Genomic DNA, 22,666 nt, shown 5'->3' on the forward strand with positions numbered 1-22,666 from the left:
CTGATTGCTTAGAAATACACAATCGCTTTGAGGTCCTCTCCCCTAGCATGGAAGACGAAGAGCAGACTCCATTTGAGGATCTCTCCCTCATTACAGTCGATCAGGTATATGAAGACGAGCAGCAAAGTCAGTCCTCAGGGAATGTGCAGGCGACCTTGGAACGGACAGCTCACGGAAGAACCCCGACCAAACCCAAGAGGAGGCGTGTAGTGGTGATAGGGGATTCCCTACTGAGGGGAACAGAAGCAGTGATCTGTGGGCCTGACAAGATGTCTCGGGAAGTGTGCTGTCTCCCCAGGGCTAAGATCCAAGATGTAACTGAACGACTGCAAGGAATCATAAAACCCACTGACAAATACCCCTTCCTCTTGGTTCATGTGGGAACCAATGACACTGCAAGCAATAGCCTCCAGAAGATCAAAAGAGACTACGAGGCTCTCGGCAGGAAATTGAAGCAACTAAATGCACAAATTGTCATCTCATCTGTCCTCCCAGTTGAACGACGTGGCCCAGGGAGAGAGGGGAAAATAGTGGAAGTGAACAGCTGGCTTCGCAAATGGTGTAAACAGGAACGGTTTGGATTCTTAGATCACGGACTGCAGTTTCTTGAAGATGGACTTCTGGCAAGTGATGGGCTGCACCTCACAACGGTTGGGAGGAATGTTTTTGCCAAAAATCTCAGAAACCTCATCAGGAGGGCTTTAAACTGACTAATGTGGGGGAGGGAGACAGTGCTCCTGAAGGTAGGAGTCTATCAATTAATGAAGATGATCATCCAAATGTCATAGACCAAATGGAGCAAACAGCACGCGGACCTAGTGGTGGGAGGAAAAAATCCTTAAATAAGAGACACGGGGGAATGATTAATGGACTTCAATGTCTGTACACTAATGCGCAAAGCATGGGAAATAAACAAGATGAGCTTGAGCTCTTGGTACAGCAAACTAAATATGACATAATAGGCATCACTGAAACCTGGTGGGATAATTCCCACGATTGGAATGTAATAAAGGGGGGATACAATCTATTTCAGAGAAACAGACCAGACAAGAAAGGAGGAGGAGTGGCGTTATATGTCAGGGATGTGTATACCTGTGAAGAGATCCAAGATTTAGATCCTCAAAGCCAAAGTGAGAGCATTTGGGTCAAAATTAAGGGAGAGAAGAATAACAGAGACCTCATTGTGGGAGTTTACTATAGATCCCCAAGCCAAACGGAGGCTATAGATGATGCCTTCCTGGAACAGATGGCCAAGCATGCAAAAGGAAGGGAGATAGTAGTAATGGGGGACTTCAATTACCCGGATATTTGTTGGACATCAAACTCAGCCAAGAGCATAAGGTCAAACAGATTCCTCACTGGCCTTGCAGACAACTTCATTGTCCAGAAAGTGGGAGAAGCAACAAGAGGAACAGCCATTTTAGATCTGGTCCTAACCAATGTTGATGACCTGGTTAGTGGGGTAGAAGTGGAAGGATCATTAGGCGCGAGTGATCATGCTCTTCTGAAGTTTACTATACAGCGGAAAGGAGCAGCCAAGCATACTAGGACTCAATTTCTTGACTTTAAGAAAGCCGACTTCATAAAACTTAGGGAAGTGCTGGGTGAGATCCCATGGACAACAATACTAAAAGGAAAGGGAGTTCATGATGGCTGGGAGTTTGTTAAGAGGGAGATACTAAAAGCACAACGTCAGGCAATACCAATGAGATGGAAACATGGAAGGTGCCTAAAGAAGCCAGGGTGGCTATCTAAAGAACTTTTAACTGAATTAAGATTTAAAAAGGATGTGTACAAAAAATGGAAAAGGGGGGAAACCACCAAAGAGGAATTCAAACAAATAGCCAGCACGTGTAGACACAAAGTCAGAAAAGCTAAAGCACAGAATGAACTCAGGCTTGCTAGAGAGGTTAAAAGCAACAAAAAAGGCTTTTATGGGTATGTTCGTAGCAAAAGGAAGAACAAAGAAACAATGGGGTCACTCAGAGGAGAAGATGGTGAAATGCAAACAGGGGACACAGAAAGGGCTGAACTACTCAATGCCTTCTTTGCCTCAGTCTTCTCCGATAAAGAAAACAATGCCCGACCTGAAGAATTTGGAGCAAATGATTCAGCAAAGGAAACACAGCCCAGAATAACTAAGGAGATAGTACAAGAATATTTGGCTAGTTTAGATGTATTCAAGTCTCCAGGGCCAGATGAACTGCATCCAAGAGTATTAAAAGAACTGGCAGATGTGATCTCAGAACCACTGGCAGTCATCTTTGAGAATTCCTGGAGAACAGGCGAAGTCCCGGCAGACTGGAGGAGGGCAAATGTTGTCCCTATTTTCAAAAAGGGGAAAAGAGAGGACCCAAATAATTACCGCCCAGTCAGTCTGACATCAATAGCAGGGAAGATTCTGGAGCAGATCATTAAGCAAACAGTCTGTGAGCACCTAGAAAGGAATGCTGTGATCACCAATAGGCAGCATGGATTTCTGAAAAATAAGTCATGTCAGACTAACCTGATCTCGTTTTTTGACAGAATTACAAGCCTGGTAGATGAAGGGAACGCAGTGGATGTAGCCTACCTTGATTTCAGCAAGGCATTTGACAAGGTGCCCCATGATATTCTTGTAAAGAAGCTGGTAAAATGCGGTCTTGACTATGCTACCACTCAGTGGATTTGTAACTGGCTGACTGACCGAACCCAAAGGGTGCTCATCAATGGTTCCTCTTCATCCTGGAGAAGAGTGACTAGTGGGGTGCCACAGGGTTCTGTCTTGGGCCCGGTCTTATTCAACATCTTTATCAACGACTTGGATGATGGACTCAAGGGCATCCTGATCAAATTTGCAGATGACACCAAACTGGGAGGGGTGGCTAACACCCCAGAGGACAGGATCACACTTCAAAACGACCTTGACAGATTAGAGAACTGGGCAAAAATAAACAAGATGAATTTTAACAGGGAGAAATGTAAAGTATTGCACTTGGGCAAAAAAAATGAGAGGCACAAATACAAGATGGGTGACACCTGGCTTGAGAGCAGTACATGTGAAAAGGATCTAGGAGTCTTGGTTGACCACAAACTTGACATGAGCCAACAGTGTGACGCGGCAGCTAAAAAAGCCAATGCAATTCTGGGCTGCATCAATAGGAGTATAGCATCTAGATCAAGGGAAGTAATAGTGCCACTGTATTCTGCTCTGGTCAGACCTCACCTGGAGTACTGTGTCCAGTTCTGGGCACCACAATTCAAGAAGGACACTGACAAACTGGAACGTGTCCAGAGGAGGGCAACCAAAATGGTCAAAGGCCTGGAAACGATGCCTAAGGGAGCTGGGCATGTTTAGCCTGGAGAAGAGGAAGTTAAGGGGTGATATGATAGCCATGTTCAAATATATAAAAGGATGTCACATAGAGGAGGGAGAAAGGTTGTTTTCTGCTGCTCCGGAGAAGCGGACACGGAGCAATGGATCCAAACTACAAGAAAGAAGATTCCACCTAAACATTAGGAAGAACTTCCTGACAGTAAGAGCTGTTCGACAGTGGAATTTGCTGCCAAGGAGTGTGGTGGAGTCTCCTTCTTTGGAGGTCTTTAAGTAGAGGCTTGACAACCATATGTCAGGAGTGCTCTGATGGTGTTTCCTGCTTGGCAGGGGGTTGGACTCGATGGCCCTTGTGGTCTCTTCCAACTCTATGATTCTATGATTCTATGATTCTATGAAGTCCAACATCTAGAGCAGTGTTTCCCAACCTTTTTTGGGCAAAGGCACACTTGTTTGATGAAAAAAATCTCGAGGCACACCACTATTACAGCCCCGTGACGTCAGGGCGCAGCGTCACGCTGGGAGGGACGCACGAAAGTGTAAGTTTCAATTTTCCCCCTCCCCCTTGCCGGGGAACCTCCAAGCTTTGGGGGTGGGGGGGGGGAGGAGGCAGCAAAGCGAGGCAGGAAGGAGAGCGCGGCTTGGCTGGGTGAGCTTTGGCAGGGGCAGGGAATGAGAGCCGCGAGGCGGGCGCTGCGGACGGAGGCGCTGCCCGCCGAGCTCGCAGGCAGCCAGGCAGGCAGACGGCAAGAGCCCCACGCTGGGCGGCCTCTCCTCGCCGCCGCCGCCCCGCCTCTCGCCGCCTGACTCGCCCGCCTCCCACCAGGCAACGTCTCGCGGCACACTAGTGTGCCGCGGAACAGTGGTTGAAAAACACTGATCTAGAGCAGGGTGGCCCAGCTTTTCATACCAAGTGGGCTGCAAGAGTACTTCAACACAGAACCTGCAGGTGGCACACTGCCTTGTCACGTGGGTGGAGGGAGTGAGGCTAAAAATTGACACCCATCCAGCCCTCACAAAGCACACTAAAATAAAAAAAATCCTTCCAGTAGCACCTTAAAGACCAACTCAGAAGGGTAAAGCCTGCAATAAACCCAGATGCCAACTTTGCTGCCACATACACCCGGACAACACCATTACTGGCCCAAACAACATCACACATACCATCTCGGGTCTATTTAATTGCTCATCATCTAACATTGTGTATGCCATCAAATGCCAACAGTGTCCTTCAGCTCTCTATATTGGACAAACAGGCCAAACCTTACGCCAAAGAATAAACGGACATAAATCTGACATCAAGAATCACAAAACAGAGAAACCAGTAGGAGAACACTTCAATCTCCCAGGACATTCTATACAAGATCTCAAAGTAGCTGTTTTACTACAAAGGAATTTCAGAAATAGACTGGAAAGAGAAGCTGCTGAATTGCAACTCATTACCAAACTTAAAACCATGGAGAGACCTGGTTTGAAGAAAGACATTGGATTCTTATCTCATTATACATGACTTAGCCATTTTTCACCTTCTCACCCCTTGCCTTTTCCTGTAAGACCTATTGCAGTCGTTAAGAGTCGTCAACAGGCTCACCTCAGCTATCTGCCAATCTCCCATTCCCACCACCCTTCTGAGTAATACCCCTCCCCACCTTCTCACTATATAGAAGGATCTGGCAACTTCTGTTTCAGTGTATCTGAAGAAGTGTGCATGCACACGAAAGCTCATACCAAGAACTAACTTAGTTGGTCTTTAAGGTGCTACTGGAAGGAATTTTTTTATTTTGACTATGGCAGACCAACATGGCTACCTATCTGTAACTAAAGCCAACTAAGTGAGGCACTGGGTTTTGGAAAAGACACACGAGGCTCTTGCAGGGTTCTAGAGTCCTCCCGATCTCCTTCCAAAGCTGGGAAAGCCCTAACCTGGCTTTGGGAAGGAGTCAGGACTCTAGGACCCTGTCAGAGCCCTCATGCTTTCTTCCAAAAGCCCAGTGCCCCACTTACCTGCCTTTGGGAAGGCAGTACGAGGGTGTAAAATGTTGCTGAGGGCCACCAAAAAGGCCTCAAGGGACATATGTGGCCCTCAGGCCACATGCTGGACCACCCTGATCTAGAGGGCCACAGTTTCCCCACCCCCGACTTAAAAGAACAGCCAGCCCTGCAACAGTAGAGCTGCTGGTGCCTTTAGTGGTTGGTGCCTTCAAGCATTTTATAGAGTGAGAGAACTTCGGCAGGTGCCACTCTTTATGCCAGGGATTTGAAAGGGGACACCTTGTAAGCAGGTAAAGCAATATAAGAAGGTGGCCCTGGGTCAAAGGACCTTGAGAAAGGTCTGCTTTTCTCCTCCTTGTGCGCTGCTAGGTTGGGAAGGTTTCCTTTTAATGGGTTGTCATGGCTCTGACTGAAGCCTGATGGACTCTGGCCCGCTGCTGAAATATCTGCTGCCACTTCCAATCTGTCTGCCCATTACTCAAGTGTCATGGCAATCACAGGAGATCTCCTGTCTGGGGCAGAGGTCTGAATCATTGTGTCTGGGATTGACGGAAATGCAGGTTTAGCCAGGGTGTCAAAGGAATAAACTGTGATGTCCGAAGAAGAAACAACCATGATAAGAGTGCAAAAGCAAGAAAAGAAATGGGATTTTGACTATTCCAGAATGACATATTTTCATGCAGCACTGCATCAGATTTGGGGGGCTTCACTCTCCATTGCAATCATCCTGAAGAGAGATCACCATGTGTGTCCTCAGGGCTAACAATTCTCGTGCAGCTTGTGACTGGCAGCTTGGAACTGTCTTCAAGCTTTGTGACTTTTTCTGTGTTTTTTTAAGGGAATGCACTGTAGCTTAGCAGTAGGGAGCACAAGATTTGCATGCAAAGGTCCCTGGTTCAATTCATGGCATCTCCCAGTATAGCTGGCAAAGGCCCCAGGACAAACCTAGAAGAGTCACTGCCAGTCAGATGGACTAATGGGCTGACTTAGTATCAGTCAGATGCAGATGTTCTGATAGGTATGGACCTGTTCATTTGCAAGCTGCAGTGCCCCCTCCATTCCCCTCTGCTTGCAAAATCATGGCAAATGCTTAATTGCTCCCATTCCCACAACCTAATTTTTATTTTATTTAAACAATTTACAAGGATACAATACACAAAATAAATATCAGTTAAAACTGTAAAATAAAGCTTCAATTAAAATGTCTGCTGGAATAATAATAAGAAGTCTTCAGGGGACAACGGAAGCTCAGTATATAGCAGGCCTGTCTGACCTCAGCTGGAAGGGAGTTCCATACAGTTGGGCCCTTAATACTAAATGGCCCCTGGTGGAGGAGCCACGCATCTGAGCCGTGGGGGACCACTGATAGTGAATCCTGCCAAGACCTCAGTGATCAGGCAGGGATATGGGGGCTTAGGCAGTCCTTGATCAATACAAGAATATTGACATGACCCAGTTGCACAGGGGTAGCTGCCACAAACATTTGAGCACCCGAGTTATGTGCTGGTGATAGTCTGCTGCCATCAGCAGTCCAACCACAGTGCTTTGAACCAGCTGAAGCCTCTGCATTGAAGATATTTAATGTAGAGTTGGCATGCATCCATAATTTCTCATACATATCTGGAGTACTGCAGGTGGCAGCAGTGTTTGGCAGAAATCGGCAAAAATGTCTGGGAAAATCTGGACGTATGGCAACCCATGTCGGTTCCATAAAAATAGCTCAAAAACATAACATTTACTTTTCTGTTGTTCCTAGTGGTGGAAGGAAACAATCTGTACATGCTCACCAAATATATTCTTCTGTAGCTAGCTTTAAGGGGAGCAGAAGAAGGAAGAGGCCCAGCCAGAATATATTTTATGGGAAACTGAAGTTCTGGGGCCTGAAGATGAAACTCTGAAGCTGATTCTTGTTGTGTTCTGAAGGCAAAAGTGACTTAACTAAAGAACGTTGTTCTATGCCTTCTCCCAAACAGTGGAATATACTGAGCAGCCTTTTAATTTCTTTTGGAAGAGAGAACACAAGAGCTATAAATAATCTGTATACTGTTACAACCTTTATATAAAGGTTGGGGGGGGTTGCCCCTCCAGCAGACATCATACACACACACCGACTACCAAACTCAACACAATCACTCCTGCAAATGTCCCCGCAAAACACTTCATCACAGTTTTTTCCTATGTTTGTTCAAAGGGCCTCTGCTGCACATTACCAAATCCAACAATTCACTGATAAATGTATCTATGTACTGGCTCACTGGGAAAACTTTAGAAAGTCATATAAAAACACTCCAATATAGATTTGTGCCATTCCAACTTTGTTCTGTTCAGGAAGCGAATGGCTACCAAGGGGGGAGTCTGGGATGTGAGCAGCCATAATCCCTCAAGCCTGAGTCCACATACTCAGCAGCCTCTTGCACAAGGGATCATCACTGGCATCCGGGCAGCCAGACAGGCAGTCATCCCACAGACAATAGTCAGGAGAAAGGAGTGTGATTGTCTTGACCAAGGAAACAGAAACTTGTAACTATTCTTTTGTATCACTTAATGGGTATGGGGGGGGGACAAGGGAGGGTTGGGGGCAAAACCTGATGAACCGGTTTCTGCCAGAGACCCCTCCCTGTTCGTGACATATGTATGATGTATCTATGATGTATGCATGATGCTTCACCAGAGGTGTTTATGGGGGAAAGGGAATACTTATAAAAGAGGGAGCAGGGTTTCTTCCTGCTTCTTCCATGTGGTGGGTGGAAGTCCTGTTGCAACAGTCCTACAGACCAGGCCTACAGACTGCTGCTTTGCTCCTCTGTTCCTGGCTGGTGTCTTTGTCTGGCAATCCAAGTGAGCCCAAGGATTTTTCTGTAACAGTACAGGTATTGGAACAATGTATAACATATGAACAGGTTAAAGTCCACAAAGGTTTTTTGAATCATGTGGTAAGGAAATCGCTATACATGGTGTGGGCTAAATATAAGGGCTTGTTAGAGCCTAAAACACCATGGTGGCTATCCCCGATAGAAGCATTCTCAGTCAAGAGGGGGGAAAAACATGAGAGGTAATTGGGCAACTTACAAAGTTTTATTGGAGTAGAAGGAAAATAGGCTAAAATTTTAAAAAAATTTAAGAAATTCAAACCCACTTAACAGACTGGCTAATTCAGACATTTAAAAAAGACAAACAGAAGGGCTTCTCCACAGAATTATCAAGATTCGGGAAAGAATTAATTCAAACTAAAGAAAAGTTACTCTCTAAAATGTACAGACTCCTCCTAGCCTGGGAAGAAGTAAAATCGGTAATGGTCCAATGGGCCAAAGATTTTGGCTACAATATCCAATTGGAAGCATGGAAAAGATTATGGAGGGAGGACTTGAAATTCACTGTGTACTACAATCTGAAAGAGAATTTCATGAAAATGCTTTACCATTGGTACCTTATACCTTCAAAACTGGCCAAAATGTATAAGACTAGGCCAAGCATTTGTTGGAGATGCCAAGAGGCGGAAGGCACTATGATCCACATGTAGGTGGACTTGTGAAAAAATAAGATAATTTTGGGATATAATATATAATGAGCTTAAGAAAATGTTTAAATTTTCTCCCCCCCCCCAAAAAAAAAGCCTGAAGCCTTTCTGCTGGGTATAATGAGTAATGACATTCCAAAAAGCCTAAGGAGAATTTGTATGTATGCAATAGCTGCAGCAATAATCTTAATAGCAAAAGAATGGAAAGGGGAATCCATTCCTACTAAGTTGGACTGGCAGACGAAAATGCTAGAATACGCAGAGCTAGCAAGAATGGCAGGAAGACTTAGAGATGTTACAGAACAAACATTTAATAGAGAATGGGATACTTACAGAGTATACCTAAAAGAACATTGTAAACATTTAAATTCTTTGGCAGGTTTGGATTGACCCCTGCATGACGGTAGGAAATTTTACAAAACCAATACAATTGAGACAATTTAGGAGAGAGAATGGAAAGTGAGCAGTCGAAACTGTAACTTAGGAACCACATTGGGGTGATTGGAAGTCATAATGGAATCTGCCCCCCCCCCCCGGTAATATGTATCAAATTTGGATTGTTTTTGTTGATTGTTTTTCTTTGTAAAATTAATCAATGATTAAACAGAACAATGTATGGTTTGGGGTGGGGTGGGGTGGAGTAGGAGAAACCACCATGGCCCATGGGAAGAGCCTGAGCTCCAGATATCCTTCCCTTCTCCACCCCCACCTTTAAAAAAACCACATAAAAAATGCTTGCAGAGCATATCGCCAAAGGCAGTGCCAGTAAGATCCCAGACACCCGACACTTTAATTTATTCAGAGATCTGCATTTCTGCCTATACAGTGGTACCTTGGGTTACATATGCTTCAGGTTACCTATGCTTCAGGTTACAGACTCCGCAAACCAAGAAATATTACCTCAGGTTAAGAACTTTGCTTCAGGATGAGAACAGAAACAGTGCTCCGGCAGCGCAGTGGCAGCAGGAGGCCCCATTAGCTAAAGTGGTGCTTCAGGTTAAGAATAGTTTCAGGTTAAGTACGGACCTCCGGGACGAATTAAGTACTTAACCCGAAGTACCACTGTATGGATACATCTTCATATGCAAGTTTGTACCAATATACTCTGAGTCATTTTGGTACCCACCAACACTCATGCCATGAGGGCACAGGAGCAAGAACACAGACTGCACTAGTCGTAGAAGAGCAGCATCTTCTGCGCCATCTCAAGCCACAAAACTGCACTCAAAGACCCTTCTTTAGCCAACAGGCTCCAGCCTCCCTAGGATGGAATGCAACTTGCGCCCCATATCTTTGGAATAACCAACTGCCAATTAATGACCTTTTTTGCCCCATCAACAAGAAGATTGGCTGTCCCAAACCTAGAGAGGGTCATTCATCTCCATTTTGCACAAAAGAAGAGTGTGCCATAGGCCTCTTGGGTGAGAAAAAACATGGGGAATAACTAAATTCAGTGTATCTCACAGAATAGGATTAGTGCAGTCTCATAAAGATTTTAGCAGAAGCTGTAAGATTATCCCCCTTTAGCAGGAGATATCAGTGTGGAAGCGTTAATATTTTGTTTTACACAAATCCAGAGGTGGCTGCGGAGTCTGGCTCACATTAACCATTTGCTAGCAAGCCTGTTCCCTGGCAGTCAAGGGGAGGGGTGGCAAACCTTGTGGTCTCCAGATGCAGAAGGGCTCCAGCTCTCATCATCCCTGACCACTGTCTATGCTGCCAAAGGCTAGTGGGAAATGGAGCTCAACAACATCTCGAGGACCCCAGGTGCCCCATCCCTGGTCTGGAAGAACAACTCATGACTAACACCCCCTTGTTCCAGATGCTTCCAGAGAAGTTCATACAGGATAGAGGGAAGAGCTACATATTACAGCAAATTTCTCAGACTGGATGAATGTCAACATTAACCCATTTTGGACATTCATGGTTACATATATATAGAATCATAGAATCATAGAATCATAGAATCATAGAGTTGGAAGAGACCACAAGGGCCATCGAGTCCAACCCCCTGCCAAGCAGGAAACACCATCAGAGCACTCCTGACATATGGCTGTCAAGCCTCTGCTTAAAGACCTCCAAAGAAGGAGACTCCAGCACACTCCTTGGCAGCAAATCCCACTGTCCAACAGCTCTTACTGTCAGGAAGTTCTTCCTAATAGTTGGATTGTTAAGGGGAAACAGACCCCACCCCAAACCCCCCAGAAAATTCCCTGAAAATCTTCCAGATTTGCATTCACTGCAACCAAATACCCCTTGATGAGATGAAAAACAGCACCTTAAAGGCTAACAGATTTATGATAGCATAAACTTTCATGGACTAGAATCCATCAGATTGAGTGGGCTCCAGTCCACAAAAAGCTTATGCTATAATAAATCTGTTCATTCTGCTGCGACAGACTAAGGCTGCACTCCTAACCCCACTCAGCTGGGAGTAAGCCCCACTGAATTCAGTGACTAATTTCAGAGTAGACATGGTTAGGCCTGCAGCCTAAGGCAGCTACTCCTCCAGAGGGTGATTTTTAAATTTATTAGCAAATGTTTCCACCTGGTTTCTGAGTGAGGAGGGTTTGCTCCCAGATTTATTTTATTTAATATAGGGCTGGGGAAACTTTTTCAGCCCAAGTCCACATTCTATTGTGGGCAAACTCTGCAGGGTTTGGGAACAAGCAAGTGGCAGCTGGGGCCACAGCCAAAAGTGGGAAGAGCAACAGAAGTGTCTTTTGCCTTCATACAGGAAGCTAGTGATGCAAAAGGCAGAGGCACACACACACACACACACACACACAGAGAGAGAGAGAGAGAGAGAGAGAGAGAGAGAGAGAGAGAGATATTTTCCCTTTCTTGAGAATCTAGCCATTGATCTGTATGAAGAATAAGCAGCCTCCCCACACACTGCTTCTTGCCTTTTCATCAATGCAAAAGAATCACTTTGCCCATTTCCAATTCCTTGCTAAGTAGCAGAAGCACTGCCATCAGGTGTACAGAGAGGCAGTGGAATGGGTATGTGTGTGAATGTCTTTAACACACACACACACACAGTTTCCTTCCCTTTTTGTTTAATTCTGCAAAGAATCACACCGTGGCCTTTCCCTTTTAGATTGTGATTGCCCCAATGATTTCTCTGTGTTCTTCCTGCATAGGCTGGGACCAAGAACAGAGAGATTCGTTTCCTGTGCCCATAACCAGTGGGGCTGAATCTCCAGGACTCCAGCAGGGATAAAGACACCCAAAAGAACTATGATGATCATTCTGACTGAATAAAATACAGTATAACCTGCACAGTTCTGATTTAAGCCCCAGGTGGATTTCATCCCAGTTGGAGTAGAACACCACTTGGGTACTCGATCTAAAATTAGACTCTGAGCGACAGGAAATCCACATCTACCTTGTGAAGAACCGACATTGTTTAATGTTTCTTCCTGCTAGGAACTTAGAATCATAGAATCCTAGAGTTGGAATAGACCACAAGGGCCATCGAGTCCAACCCCCTGCCAAGCAGGAAACACCTGCCAAGCAGGAAACTTGCTCATCTTCCCTTTGCGTTTTGGGTCTCTAATCTGAAAGGAGCCTCTGGGTCTTAACAATGGATATATTCAAGAAGGTCTGGTCTTTTTGCTTTCCTTGTTCAAGGCTTTAATATCCCCAGACAATAAGCTAGTGCCTGTTCCTGCCATTGGACCACAGGAGGCTTAGAAGAGGAAGAGACCCTGCTGCATATTCATCAGGCCCCCAACAGTGGGCATGGGTCAGGGCTTGTTGGTCATCATCATCAGATTTCCTCCTTTGCACTAGGCTTCAAAATTCCATTTGGGGAACAAATCTGGTCTTTCAGATTTAGGCTAAGGTCGGGGGGAAACAAATTTTAGGCATTTGATTTGTAAGAAAACACACAGACAGAAAATGACCACCTGCAAGCCTAGGTGCAGGCTAGTTATGAGGCACACCTGCCTACCTGTTAGTGTCTTGTAGTCTTAGCTGAGCAAATTCTAGGCATTGTGCATGTGTGAGAGAGGGAGGGAGAGAAGGGAACCATAATGCACTGTAAATGGCATTTAGTTTTCACAAAATGCTTTTGGGATCCACTATGTACATAAAGGAATAGGTGCAGAACACCTGGACACCTGATAGCCACAGCAGGGGAAGGAGAAGAGCGCTCCAGAGAAACCTCCTCCTTCTTTTACTGCTTCAACAGAAGTTATATAGAGCACTTTTCAAAATCTGCACGGGCTAATTTATAAGTACCAATGCAAGTGTAGAACTGAAAGGTCCCAGAAGGCAAGCTAACAAATTTCCCACCCAGATCAGCCCAGATAAATGCTTCCATTAGTTTGAATCGCACCATAAGTCACCCTCTGCCAACACTTCCTCTTCATTTTCCAATAGATCCTGTTTCAGATGAATTGAAGTCTCTTTCAGTGATGACCATTCAACTACCCACTATACAACTCTAGATAAAAGTAATCTTAAATTAATTTATTTTCCCCAAATTAATACTCTACCCAGTAACCCAGATCACCCACAAATTTAGTTTCTCCTCACATTCATCAGCCACCCAGAAGCATTTCAGTTACTTCAAAAAGAAAAACAATTGGGGACTAGACCCCACAAGCCCATCCTTAGCCCATTCTTGTACGCCACACCCCACCCAATTCCTTATATACTTTCAAGCATATCTTTATCGCCACAATAAGATCTGGTTTGGTCTACTTTTTATTGCTTGTATTCTCCTGGGTCCATCTGCAGAAGAGCAAAAGCATTCAGTCCAGGGGCCCAGCAGCGGAGCAAGCGAGTGGGGTGGGGCGAGCCGGGGCAGGATGCTCCACGAAGCGCCTGCCTCCTCCTATTCAGTCGCCCTACAGCTGGGGGAGAGGCAGTGGGCGGACTGTTTGGGCAGTGCGGAGCCTGCGGGCGCCCAAACCACCGTGTCACTCCCAGGATAGACGCATGGCTCAGGCGCTCTGCAGGCCCTGTGGTGAGTGCCACCCAGCATTTTGTCACCCCTCTCAGTGCTGACACCCAGGGCAGCCGGCCCCCACTGCCCCCCCCCTTCTTTCACGCCTGCAGGGGCCTATACAGCATCTTCACTTGCTGAAAAAAGACTCTCTCTAATACTGCTGTTTATGGCCACTGCTGGCCTGTCTTTATTATGTCAAGAAGATAGGCAATCCGGGCTCCAGAACCATAAAACAAGCCACTCTGGAAGTCTGAAACAATCAGCTGCTGCAGGGTTGGTGGGAAAGGAGAATGAATTTGGACTTCCTCTGGGCTGATCCGGGCAAAAGGTTCTCTTCTAAGCATGCTGCTAAATAATCCAGAAAGTCGCATCCATAAAAAAAGAGTGCAATATTTATTAAGTGAAATATTTTATTACTACAGGGGAGGAGAAAGAAAATGTAGTGCAATACTTAGAATCATAGAATCATAGAATCATAGAATCATAGAGTTGGAAGAGACCACAAGGGCCATCGAGCCCAACTCCCTGCCAAGCAGGAAACACCATCAGAGCACTCCTGACATATGGTTGTCAAGCCTCTGCTTAAAGACCTGCAAAGAAGGAGACTCCAGCACACTCCGTGGCAGCAAATTCCACTGTCAAACAGCTCTTACTGTCAGGAAGTTCTTCCTAATGTTTAGGTGGAATCTTCTTCCCTACTTAATGAAAGGGACGGTAGTTTCAGCAGGTGTCACTTTCTTTTTATCACAGCTTGGTTTGTGTAGAACTACCAAAGCAGGCCGACAAATGTATTGTTTCATGAGAACCTTTGTGCAAAGAGTTCCAGAGGGCACTGACTGCATACAATCAAGGCTTCCCAAGCCTTGGGCAGTCTGAGAAGCCCATGTGTTCCCCATGTGAAGATTAGTCTAATTCAGAGAGACAGAAGGGTATATCCAACAAAGCTCTATGCAAAGTGGCCCCGTTGAAACAAATAAAGGTAAAAGGTAAAGGTACCCCTGCCCGAGCGGGCCAGTCTTGACAGACTCTGGGGTTTGTGCGCCCATCTCACATCTATAGGCCGGGGGCCAGCGCTGTCCGGAGACACTTCCGGGTCACGTGGCCAGCGTGACAAAGCTGCATCTGGCGAGCCAGCGCAGCACACGGAACGCCGTTTACCTTCCCGCTGGTAAGCGGTACCTATTTATCTACTTGCACCCGGGGGTGCTTTCGAACTGCTAGGTTGGCAGGCACTGGGACCGAGCAGCGGGAGCGCACCCCGCCGCGGGGATTCGAACCGCCGACCTTTCGATCGGCAAGCCCTAGGCGCTGAGGCTTTTACCCACAGCGCCACCCGCGTCCCTCATGTTGAAACAAATAGCAGTCCACAAATGACAGGGAGCACACACCACAGGGGCCTTCTGGTCTTCTGCCACTTAAGCCGCATTGGAAGGCATGGGAGTCCTGTGGTTTGTGTGCCCTGTCATTTGTGAACTGCTTCTCCTTCTTGAATCTTAACAGAGAGCTCCTGAGAAGCTATTATTATTGGTGGTTGGATGCTGGGATGCAGGTGATGCAGGTGTGCTGCTGGTGATGCAGTACTAAGTTCCCACATGGACAGAAGGCTCAGAAATCATCAGCATGCAAGAATATTACCTGCTGCCTTCATCCTGCTCAGGAATACAAATTTCACTCGGCCCTTGGCTTTGGTTTGCACATTAATAGCCATTCCCACCCCCCACACACTTGCAGCTAGCGGATGTTTTTGAATATTCAACGCCTGCCAGACTTTCCACTGCAAATGTTTGGGGAAGGTGATTGGCCTGTGAACTTGCACAGGTTTGGGAAAATGTGTTGAGCAAGCAACTTCTATTTTGGGTGTGGGGAGGGGGGGGATCACCCTGAACAGTGCAGCTGAAAGATTTATGAAGGTCAGTCTTGATCTTTTCTTCCCCCATAATACAGGAACTATTCTCTGTCAGGACTGAGAATGGGACACAGGTGTCTGGGTGGCTTCTCTGCTTGCTAGCCCAGAGAGTCTTTCAAAGTCATGTCAGAGTTCAGAATCAGCCCATCTGAGGGGGTGGGGAGAAGAAGAAGAAGAAGAATTTGGATTTGATATCCCGCTTTATCACTACCTGAAGGAGTCTCAAAGCGGCTAACATTCTCCTTTCCCTTCCTCCCCCACATCAAACACTCTGTGAGGTGAGTGGGGCTGAGAAACTTTAGAGAAGTGTGACTAGCCCAAGGTCACCCAGCAGCTGCATGTGGAAGAGCGGAGACGCGAACCCGGTTCACCAGATTGTTTGTTTAGTCATTTAGTCGTGTCCGACTCTTCGTGACCCCATGGACCAGAGCACGCCAGGCACTTCTGTCCTCCACTGCCTCCTGCAGTTTGATCAAACTCATGCTAGTAGCTTCAAGAACACCATCCAACCATCTCATTCTCTGTTGTCCCCTTCTCCTTGTGCCCTCCATCTTTCCCAACATCAGGGTCTTTTCCAGGGAGTCTTCTCTTCTCATGAGGTGGCCAAAGTATTGGAGCCTCAGCTTCACGATCTGTCCTTCCAGTGAGCGCTCAGGGCTGATTTCCTTCAGAATGGAGAGGTTTGATCTTCTTGCAGTCCATGGGACTCTCAAGAGTCTCCTCCAGCACCATAATTCAAAAGCATCAATTCTTCGGCGATCAGCCTTCTTTATGGTCCAGCTCTCACTTCCATACATCACTACTGGGAAAACCACAGCTTTAACTATACGGACCTTTGTTGGCAAGGTGATGTCTCTGCTTTTTAAGATGTTGTCTAGGTTTGCCATCGCCTTTCTCCCAAGGAGCAGGCGTCTTTTAATTTCGTGGCTGCTGTCACCATCTGCACTGATCATGGAGCCCAAAAAAGTAAAATCTCTCACTGCCTCCATTTCTTCCCCATCTATTTGCCAGGAGGTGATGGGCCCAGTGGCCATGATCTTCGTTTTTTTGATGTTGAGCTTCAGACCATATTTTGCGCTCTCCTCTTTCACCCTCATTAAAAGGTTCTTTAATTCCTCTTCACTTTCTGCCATCAAGGTTGTGTCATCTGCATATCTGAGGTTGTTGATATTTCTTCCGGCAATCTTAATTCCGGCTTGGGATTCATCCAGCCCAGCCTTTCGCATGATGAATTCTGCATATAAGTTAAATAAGCAGGGAGACAATATACATGGATCACTGCCTTGCCGTGGCGAAGGGGCTTGAAGAACTCACCAGATTACGAGTCTCTTAACCACTACACCACACTGGCCCACCAGAACTGTAGCATAGTGGTAGAGCACCTCTTTGGCATTTAAGAGGTCCTGGTTTCAGTGCCTGCCTGCTTAGAAAAACACACACATCCCAGCTGAATAAAGCTCTGGTAGCAAGTGATGTGATAGAAGACCTTTCTGCACATGGAGAGCACCTGGAAGTTCCAGAAGGAAATACTGGGGCCACATTCACCCCATACACTTAAAGCATTATGATACCACTTTAAACAGTCATGGCTTCCCTCAAAGAATTCTGGGAACTGTAGTTTATTAAGGATGCTGAGAGTTGTTAGGAGATGCCTATTCCCCTCACTCAGCTACAGTTCCCAGAGTGGCTGAACCATCAATCCCTCTTCCAAGGAGCTCTGGAAATTGTAGCTCTGTGAGCAGAATAGGGGCCTCCAAACATCTCTCAGCACCCATAACAAACTGCAGCTCCCAGAATTACTTTTAAAAGAGGACTCAGTATTCTACTTATTATATTTGTATTTGTTGTAGCCCCTATTTTATTGTATTAAGAAAAACTTAAAATCTTATGGTAAACCCAGAATTCTTTGGGGAAGCCACGGCTGTGTAAAGTAGTATCAAAGAGCTCTTAATGAATGGTGTGAATGAGGCCTGGGATAGAAGACTTGACCTGGTTTAAGGCAGCTTCTGTTGTTCACAGCATCACTTGTGGAAGTTAGAGGTGTCTCTGTGTAATTGCACAGAATTCCCAATGCCAAATAATGGGTTCATATGGGTAGCATCTAACAGCACATCTATAACCTAACATTTAAAGCACTATTGCACCACTTTTGCAATCATGGCTTCTGAAAAAACAAACCAACATGGGAACTGTAGTTTGTCATGGTTGCTGGGAATTGTAGTTCTGTGAGAGGGTCTCCTAACGATTCTCAGCACCCTTAACTAACTACAGTTCCCAGGATTCTTTGTGGGAAGCTGTTAAGTGGTATGGGTAAAGAGACCCCTGACCATTAGGACCAGTCGTGACTGACTCTGGGGTTGTGTTGCTCATTTCAATTTACTGGCCGAGGGAGCTTCCGGGTCATGTGGCCAGCATGACTAAGCCGCTTCTGGCGAACCAGAGCAGTGCACGGAAACGGCATTTACCTTCCTGCCGGAGCGGTACTTATTTATCTACTTGTGCTTTGACATGCTTTCGAACTGCTAGGTTGGCAGGAGCAGGGACTGAGCAACGGGAGTTCACCCCGTCACGGGGATTCAAACTGCTGACCTTCCGATCGACAAGGCTCTGTGGTTTAGACCACAGCACCCCCCACGTCCTGTTAAGTGGTATAAGAGTGCTTTAAATGCAGCTAGCTAACTCAAACAGTACATGCATTCTTTGTGGCTGTGTGAGCTAACCATAGCCTCGGGGCACATTATACATATGCTTAAGTATCATCTAAGGTTGCACCTTTGTAAGGCATCAGGGGTTCAAACTTGAATAAAATAGGGGTGGGGCGGCCCAGGTAAGTCCTGCCCTGCATCATCAATCACAAGACACAGTGCACACACACCATTTGAATGGTAATGCCTGTCAACTGGGGGGGGGCTCAAAAATTTTATTGGGGGGGTGAAAGTACCTTGGCCCCTAGGAGTTGACTCCTATGTAAGGCATTCACTCAGTCCAATGAGGGTGGCTGGCTTCATCTGGATCCAGTCTCTGAGTATATAAGTAAGGAGGCCTGAGGCTTGCCTAGGAAGCCACTTCTTTGTCAGTTCTCCCTCCCTCCCTGCTTGGCTGGTATGTGTTGCCATGATAAGACCTGGCTATGGACTCTGTCAGTCACCAAATTCAGGACTGAGTTGGAATTTTCCCACTTGGCAAATTGGCTTCAGCCCTGTGGCTTTTGCCATCATAGCAATCATCAGAACTCTGACAATTTAGGTACTGGATAGCCATTGTCTTGCATGGAGGGCAGGTTGTAGTCTCCTGCCTGCTTCTCTGAAAAATGGGGTATCCCATTAAAGGGATCAAGGGTGATGCTTCTGTCCAGATGTCCAGGTGGGGGCAAGGATGACAGCACACCCCAGGAGCAATCCAGCGAGGGAGCCACTCCTTGATGTAGCTCAAGAACTCCCTCACTTCCGATTGACCCCAAATAAATATCCTTCCAGCAGGCCGGTCAGAAATGGTTGGTTCTACCCAATGCCTGTAGCCAATAATGTTGTCTTATTTGACCCAAATACTAGTTGTCATGTTATATTATTCATTGGTTTTAAGGTGGTCTGTAGGATGGGGGCACCTGGGCACACAAGGTGTCTCCCAAGAGAAAGAATGCTGCAAAACAGTAGCTCTTGTTGCAGAAGCATGGGGGTGGGGGGCATCCTCTGGGGACAGGCTGTCATTGTATGCCCTAAAATTTAATCCAACTTTAAGAGTGAAGCATGTCTCTTTCAATACAGGAAAAAACCCCAACCATTGCGTCTCTGAACTAGCAGGAATTTGGGAAATGCTGCTTTAATTACTCTGTTGTACCTATAGCCAAGGGACGGCTCATGTAGGAATTCACTGAATTTTGATATTTGGGTCAAAAGTAGCACTGCAGGGTAGAAATATTCCCCATCCCAACCTTCTTAATTTTTAAAGCATATTCACATTTTTCTGATTCTGAATGCTGCTCTCACTTCTGTTATCTGGTCTGCCTTGGCACCATTCATCCCCTGCTTTCTCTTTACTGCTTCTTTATTCTTCTTGCATGAGTCCTGGTCCCATCATGTGAATGGGAACATGTGGCAACAGACACATATAATCAGATCTAGTTAGGGGACGACTTCACTGAGGACAAATAAAGTCAGTTGAAGAGCTAGTGAGTGTGGGATGTAAACACAGGAGCAGTCAATGACAACATTCCTAGAGTGTACATGTTAGAACATGGGGAGGGATGTCTGTCCAGCAAGCAGGTAAACTTCCTGGGGACGGACTTCCTCCGCATGTGACCAGAGGTGGGTGTGACCTCACCTGTGCAGGTAATAACAAAAGCACAGGGCAGGCAGCCATCTCTCTCTCTCTGCCATTTTCCTTCGATGAGGAAGCATCTAAAGATGCCCTCTTGGCTCTCAGCCAAGAGAGGAGATAAGGTCTATCTTGCAACAAGATAGATTCTAAGTGTATGTAACTTTTTAAGCCTGTCTACCTTCTGGGATCATGTTGTGAACAGAACGTGAGTAAACTCTTTTATACTTTTATAAAGACTGTGTTGTGTCTTGTATTTTAAGAGGGAACAAAGGGGAAATTACCAGAGTAATTATTATAGAGGTTCTAGCGAACCTGTGCACACGTTACCGTTGCGAACTTAAAGGGGAATGTCTATAAACTCTGCTGATATTTTGGGAACTTGTTAGCACAAGTTGGATAAGGATATAATTAGTCAATATATCCTCTCCTGCACCCCAGAACATTCCCACAGTGAGGACAATCTAAATGAAGGCAAATATCTTCTCCTCAAGCATTGGGTGTGGGGGAGCAGTATCTGCTGCTGCTGGAAGTGTTAATGAAATAGAGCGAGCACTTCCAGTTCAGATCTAGGAAGAATCCCATATGTGAATTAGCTGCTTCAGTAGCTCCTTCAAACATTCCTGGTTATTGATAGCTGATAAAATGGTGATTCCTTCCCCTTCTCTTTCTGTGAATGCCTATGTGGAATCAAAGTAGTACAGTGGATGGAGTGTTGCATTTGGACCAGAGATTTGTGTTCAAATCCACTCCCAATCCTGATGCTCAACCTGTGTGAGCCTGAGTAAGTCATCTCTCAGATTAGCCTACTTCATATGATAGTTGCAGAGATGAATGAACAATTCTCCTGTAACAGAAGATAATGATGGGTGCAATTATGGAAAATTATTCATATTAATGAGTATAGGGCTAGAGCAACCTCCCCCAAAGTATTGCCCTCCAGATGTTGATGTACTACAACATCCATCAATGCCAGCCAGCATAGCCAGTAGCCAGGGATGATGGGAACTGCAGTCCAACAACGCCTGAAAAGCCACAGGTTCTTTATCCCTGCACTAAGCCTTAGTAACTAAGAGGAGTCCTTGTGTGAGTGGATGTGGAAGTCAGGTCATGCTGCAGTCAAGATTTATTTAAAATTTTAAGGGGGAAAGTATCAGATTAGTTGCACAATGACAGTCCTTGCTTTGGAAAGACTATTTTAAAACATCCTTGTTCTATGCATGACTGGAGTGATCAGACACACAATTTAAAATGCCCCTGATGTGCTTGGGGTCAGGTGTCATTTTTTAAAGGGAAGCATGTCATTATAAGTCATGATTTGATAGCACAGAAAGAGTCCGGTTTATAAAGGCTTTGCTTGAAAGGGAATCTCTCTCAGATATCCTTTGTCATACATGGCCAGGGTCACTTTAGATTGTGAATGGCAGGAGTAACCAGGTATCCTGAATGGAAACACTGGATGTTTTACCAGTTCCTTACCACTGATTTCCCCCTCCTCCCACCTGCATAAAAAGTTAAAGCTTATAGTCCTCTTCCAAGGTCATATAAATGAGGCTTTTTCTTAACTAGATGCTGTTAGGGGTTATGTATTGATGGACTGGACTTATAACCCACACCATCCCCAAGTGGGTAAGTAGGTGGTGACCATTTTAGACTTATCCAATTGACATCTGATCACCTCTGCAGGGGTCCTTTTGGACCCAAAAGAAGGCGTAATGAGGCATAATGGGGGGGGATGAGGCATAATGGGTCACTCTTATGCACACTTCGCTGACCAGGACCAGGAACAGAACCCCTGTGCGAAATGGTTGCTGCCTGTATATATAGCAGTTTGGGGTTGTTCAACTGGCAAGAGGAACCTGGGAAGGTAGAAACTGGAAAGAGGAACTTTGAGATGTAACTTCGAGGAAAAGATTGAACCCCCCTCCTGCAGACCTGATCCAAATTGGGTCACCCACAGATGCATCTGCTATTAACAAACACAAACTGTGGATAACATGAATCAACAGTGTGATGCAGCAGCAAAAAAGCTAATGCTATTCTAGGCTGCATCAACAGCAGTCTAGTGTCCAGATTAAGGGAAGTACCGGTAATAGTACTGTTCTGCCTTCGTCAGACCACACCTGGAATACTGTGTCCAATTCTGGGCACCACAATTTAAGATGGATGTTGACAAGCTGGAAGGTGTGCAGAATAGTTGCACTTGAAGGAGCTGGGTATGTTTAGCTTGGATAAGAGGAGACTGAGAGGAGATAGGAAAGACATCTTCCAATATCTCAAGGGCTGTCACATGGAAGATGGAGCCAGCTTGTTTTCTCCTGCTCTGGAGGGTAGGACGCAAACCAATGGCTTCAAGTTACAAGATAGGAAATTCTGACTAAACGTCTGGAAGAACTTTCTGACAGTAAGAGCTGTTTGAGAGGAGAATGGCATCCCAGGAGGTTGTGGACTCTCCTTCTTTGGAGATTTTAAGCAGAGGTTGGATGGCCATCTGTCATGGATGCTTTAGTGGATGTTCCTGCATTACAGGTGGTCGGACTAGATGACCCTTGGGGTCCCTTTCAACTCTACCATTCTATGATTCTATGCCCATAAGCCTCACTCCCAATTCCCTCACACATGATATCCACATACACACATTGTCCTGGCCAATCCCTGGGTTGAAAA

Source organism: Podarcis vaucheri (assembly GCF_965113315.1).
Source record: "Podarcis vaucheri genome assembly, chromosome: 2".
Lineage (NCBI taxonomy): Eukaryota > Metazoa > Chordata > Lepidosauria > Squamata > Lacertidae > Podarcis > Podarcis vaucheri.